Source organism: Procambarus clarkii, chromosome 81 (genome assembly GCF_040958095.1).
Source record: "Procambarus clarkii isolate CNS0578487 chromosome 81, FALCON_Pclarkii_2.0, whole genome shotgun sequence".
Classification (NCBI taxonomy): Eukaryota; Metazoa; Arthropoda; class Malacostraca; order Decapoda; family Cambaridae; genus Procambarus; species Procambarus clarkii.
Window position 1 is genome coordinate 16800272 of NC_091230.1, and position 6000 is coordinate 16806271.

Here is a 6000-nt window from a genome sequence, read left to right on the forward strand (position 1 = left end):
ATATATATATATATATATATATATATATATATATATATATCCCACCCTTTCCACTGCTTTCTTTAACTTTAACGTGCATAAATAATAAATTCACTCTCTAACAGCGCTCAAAATTATTTTCTGAATTAGACAAAGGTTTGGTCGTCACCTCCGCGCGCGTGGCTGGTCCACTGTGTCTTCCAGAAACCAATACACTCCTGGATAGTTTTTTTTATATTTCCTCTGGTCATAAACTTTGGGTAAAACTCCTTGAGAGTATTTTTTTCGAAAGTTCATTATGATATCGAGTGTCGGAGGCAACATTGTTCTGTGTGCTGCAAGGGCTTCGGGGTCGTCTGAGGTCGATCTCAGGACACCTCGACTGTTTTATTTAGTTGTTCTCGTGGCTTTTGGGCCGTGCTACCAGCCCGTTCTCCAAGCACAACCCGTCCTCGACTCGAGTCCATTACATCAAGCGGTCGACCCAACAGACGCATTCATAAATTTTAACATGCTGTTCATTCAAAACAGGAATTTTCTCAAGTATAAATTAATATTATAATATATTAGCATATATTAGCATATATTGTGTATATATAGGCATAGGATAGGTTAGGTCAGGTGTTTAGGTTCTGTTGGCGATTATTTGTATTTGTAGTACGTGGGTGAAGCATTTATAGCGTTATGATTCGAACAAAATTCGTCAGTGAAACACTTGTTCCGGATATGTTCGAACGTCAGCAGTTGTGAGTCGTGTGTAAACCGCTTTTCATTCATAAACAGGGTTCGGTTGGTGCATGGAATCACTTTTGGGTCTTTGTTTGGAGGACTGGCTGGAGTTTGGCGGCTGGATTAACGACCATTTGGCCTTTGTTGACGAGCACGCGTTGTGTTTGTGAATGAAAAGTGTTTCCACACGACTCACAGCTGATGACGATCGAACATTTTTCGAACAGTGCTTCGCTAATAACCTCTGTTCGAGTCCCAACGCTGTAAATGCTTCATCCACGTATTTCAAATGCAAATTATCGCTAACAGAACCTAAACACTTAACCTAACCCATACATAAACACTTTAATATATAATAATATTAATTTAAATATGAGCACAACCTTATTTAAAATACATAGTATGTTATCATTGATGACCGAGTCTTAAGGGACGACCGCTTGTTTAACGAGCCTGGTCTGAGGACAAGTTGCTGCTTCCGCGGGGCGGATCATTAAGCACAGAGCTGTAGTTGTGTGTTGTGTTGTGGAGTCTAACTGACACGTCTACAGTGTAACGAAGTTCTCTGCATCACCGCCGGGTAAGAGAAGCGTGTGTTAGCTCACAGCGACTTATGGAAACTGATTGTCATTGCTGTTGACATAAACACTAAACGTCGCTGTTGTGTACTAACAGTTAGCGTGTTATTACGTGTGTTCACAGGATAATCATTTTACAACGAGCGCGGCTCTTTAATTATTGGTTCCTGGTAATGCAGGGTACTAAAAATGCATCGTAATTGTTAATGTTGGTTCTGGAGAGTTTAATATATACAAGAAATACCAGTTGAAGACCAGCCTCCAGGTGGCGCGGTCTGACCTCACTGGAGGAGTCCACTAGCACCCTCGTCATCAACACAAGGTAACACATAGTTACACACCTGCCACCTTCACCTGCTTATATACACACACGGATTAACATGTGATAATTGTGGCTATTGTTTGATAAATGTGGTGTATGATGATAAAAATGTATGAAGATTTTATTAAATAAAAGTTATAGTTAATCTGCTTTACTTTGCAGGTAAGGGGGATGAGTGCACTTCGAAAGATGAAATTTAATATTTTAAGGTAAGTTCCCATTTCCTTCTGTTTTCGTGGGACTTTTTGTTTAATTTCATATCATAAATTACAACAGAATTTTTAATATGGCAATTTTGGAGAAATTTCGAAGTGTTCTGGCCTAAGGCTTACTGCACCTCCAAATAAGCAACAAAGTGGAAGATAAGCACCTCCAAAGGATACCTGATCAACCAGGCTGTGACTCATACGTCAGGCTGCGAGCAGCCGCGTCCAACAGCCTGGTTGATCAGTCCAGCAACCAGGAGGCCTGGTCGACGACCGGGCCGCGGGGACGCTAAGCCCCGGAAACACCTCAAGGTAACCTCAAGGTAAGGTAAGGTTGGTCACAGAGAAGCCCAAGGTAGCTTTCATTGGTCTTGGATACATTTCAGTTTCCAGTGATACAGTATCCTGTGATACACTGTGCTGGGGTTGACTATCTTGGGATACACTACGCTGGAGTTGACTATCTTGGGATACACTACGCTGGGGTTGACTATCTTGGGATACACTACGCTGGGGTTGACTATCCTGGGATATTCTATGACGTCTACGTTGGGGTTATATCCATATTCCTAAATTGACTGAGGCTTAGACACATTATTATTATCGGCTGTGTTATTGTTATTTTCGTACCGCCCTTCTCCCCATTCGTGTTCCGGGCGGCCATCTTGCTTAAGCATTGGCAAGTACTTGCAATGCAATTATGCTAGGATTAAAAGATGCTGACTCAAAGGGAATGCTAAGCAATCAACGTGTAAGACATTTGCTCTCTCTCTCTCTCTCTCTCTCTCTCTCTCTCTCTCTCTCTCTCTCTCTCTCTCTCTCTCTCTCTCTCTCTCTCTCTCTCTCTCTCTCTCTCTCTCTCTCTCTCTCTCTCTCTCTCTCTAAAGAAAACTTCCTTTATTATATTCAGGGTAGACTTTGTTAAATATCAACACAAGTTAATGTAATATCGTTTATTACGCGCCTGAGTATATGGTACCTATGACCTGACGACGACAAAAACGACCACAGATTACGATACCCATGGCAAGAACGACCGCACACCTTACGATGTCGACGACAAGAACGACCGCACACCTCACGATATCGACGACAAGGACAACCACACAGCTTATGATATCGACGACCACAGGGAGTCTGGCACCCGCGACGACAATACGGAGCCTTGTGTCAGTATTATGTTTTCATATCTTCACTGGGACGACACGACAAGGAAAATACATTTCCTTGGACCTGAGCAGAACAACTGGCGCTCCCAGAATGTCGTGTCTAAATGTTGGGGGAGAAGACTCACTCGACACACCGACACACTCACTCGACACACACACCAACACATTCACCGACACTCACTCGACACACACCAACACACTCACCGACACACTCGACACACACACCGAGATACTCGGCACATTTGGCTCATAATTGTCGCTGGACACCCTCCTCGACACAACTACACACTGACAGACTCGCCCAACACACTTCTCTTAGACATAAAAACATATCTTTTCTCGTTTTCCTTTTTCTTCCATTTTTGGCTGAAGGTGTGAAGCAATGACGGCCCGACACGCCTCTCGCATCTCACTTTTTCTGAATATGATGAACAGTTGGAAGTCTCTCTCTCTCTCTCTCTCTCTCTCTCTCTCTCTCTCTCTCTCTCTCTCTCTCTCTCTCTCTCTCTCTCTCTCTCTCTTTAACCAAGGCTAGGGTTCATTAGGCCTGTCAGTTGAGGTACCAATGGTCTACAAGAGTATCCTACCTCAACTTATCTGAAGCCTGCCCCGAGAGACTCATTTATTTCGTGCTTATTTTTTAATCATAAGGAATAAACTTTATTTAAATCTAAGTAATAATCATATAAGGAACAGGGTGAGCCTGTAACTGTGTGCCAGAGCCTTCATGTGATCAGTTGACCTGATCTCCCGTGTGTCAACCTGTTGAGTGAACAGGTTCCAGATGCGAGTCAGTCTAGGAGGGAATGATCGCTGATGGAGTGATGTTCCCGAGAAAGGTAGTTCCTGCATAAGGCTGTTGATGGCCTTGTGTCACTGATTCCCACTACTGGTTGTCCACGAAGTTGGCCCAGGTGTGGAACTTTGAGAATGTTGGCCTTGTACATAACAGTAAAGCCACCAATATCACGAAGCTCTGATCTTCAGACCGTTCCCACCAGACTCGATCAAGACGAGAGATAAGCTTTCTTGCACGGCTCTCCACTTGGTCAAAAATTCTGATGAATGATGTGGGGATGTTGATCCAGGAGAGCGGTGCATACTCAAGATGGGCACCAACTTGTGCTTCATGTTAGGTGTTGCTGCTCTTGTTGACAAGACGGTGTGAGAGACGCAGGAGGGCTGTAAGTTACCTGGCAACCTTGTGGGTTAAGTACGTGGCTCTTCATTGCCAACACGCGCCCACAACGTGACATGATTGCGTGTTTTATTCACGTGAAATACATTTTACAGGCCGTGATAAATCTAATTATATAATTATTGTTTTTGCAAAAATATTTTATTTAAATTAATATAATTATCATTATGATAATTGAGTAGAATATATATATATACCTTTCTACATAATAGCATATCGTTTATGTAATATCAGTGAGGGTGCTAGTTTAGCTTTAAGCAACAGTTATCTCTATCAGTGACAACCTTTCAGTTGAATAGTTGTTATTGTATGAAGTAAATGTTGTGTGATTAACCAGTCATGTGTGTTGATGAAGTGACCCGACGCTCTGATCGTCAGCTGCAGCGAGTACCAGAGTGTTGGGTAGTTAGGCGGACACGACCGTCAGAGTTACTCTAGTGGTGCACCCGAGTGCTGCCGTCCTCTGTGTGGCTCTAGAGTTGTTGTTTAAGATTCGCTACCTGGAACAAAAAGTTCCAAGTAGCACGGGCTATGGTGAGCCCGTAATGGGAAAAATTGGCTCTAGAGGGATAGTCGCTCTAGATGTGCTTGGTTGGTCCACTACCGGCCCCAGGTGTGACCCATGCTCCACTACCGGCCCCAGGTGTGACCCATGTGTCCCTCCCCTAATCTGACATAGCTGTAATAAAGGTAATTTATGTGCACGCAGAGAGAGATGAGATAAATGGAGTGTATTTATTTGCATGTGTAATTAAGAGAGAAAGAGGGATGATAGAGAGAGAGATAGACAGAATGAGTCAGGTAGACAGGTAGGAGTAGATGGAAGAGAAGTGGAAGGCATAAGGTGGAAAAGAAGAGCCAAAGAAGACTGGAGAGCGAGGAGGAGGGGGGAGGCAGATAGGACTTTAAAATGGGAAGGGAAGAAAACATAATGTAAGAAGAGAATAAGAAGAATGGAAGAGAAGGAGAGAGAGAGACGTGGGGCGAGATCCTCACAAGTAAAGCAAAGAAAAGTAACATAAAGAATAATGAAATATGTGACAAAACTTTTGCTAAAAGAACATGTGATAAAAGAATATGTGACAAAAACATGTGATAAAACAACATGGGGACAAAAACATGTGACAAAAAACATGTGATAAAAAACATGTGATAAAACAACATGTGACAAAAAACATGTGATAAAACAACATTTGTTTAACGACTTGTTTATCTATTCCTCGATTTGTTTGTTTTCCGATAGACATTTGTCCATATGAGGCACAAACATTGTTGTGTTATTTGTTAAAAATGTATTTTTTGGTTCATTAGTTTTTCTGGTTACGACTACCAACCCCAAGCACCAGGTTGAGCCCCAAGCACCGGGTTGAGCCCCGAGCACTTGGTTGAGCCCCAAGCACCAGGTTGAGCCCCAAGCACCGGGTTGAGCCCCGAGCACCAGGTTGAGCCCCAAGCACCAGGTTGAGCCCCAAGCACCAGTTGAGCCCCAAGCACCAGGTTGAGCCCCAAGCACCAGGTTGAGCCCCAAGCACCAGGTTGAGCCCCAAGCACCAGGTTGAGCCCCAAGCACCAGGTTGAGCCCCAAGCACCAGGTTGAGCCCCGAGCACCGGGTTGAGCCCCAAGCACCGGGTTGAGCCCCGAGCACCGGGTTGAGCTCCTAGCACCGGGTTGAGCTCCTAGCACCGGGTTGAGCCCCGAACACCGGGTTGAGCTCCTAGCACCGGGTTAAGCCCCGAGCACCGGGTTGAGCCCCGAGCACCGGGTTGAGCTCCTAGCACCGGGTTGAGCCCCGAGCACCGGGTTGAGCCTTGAGCCCCG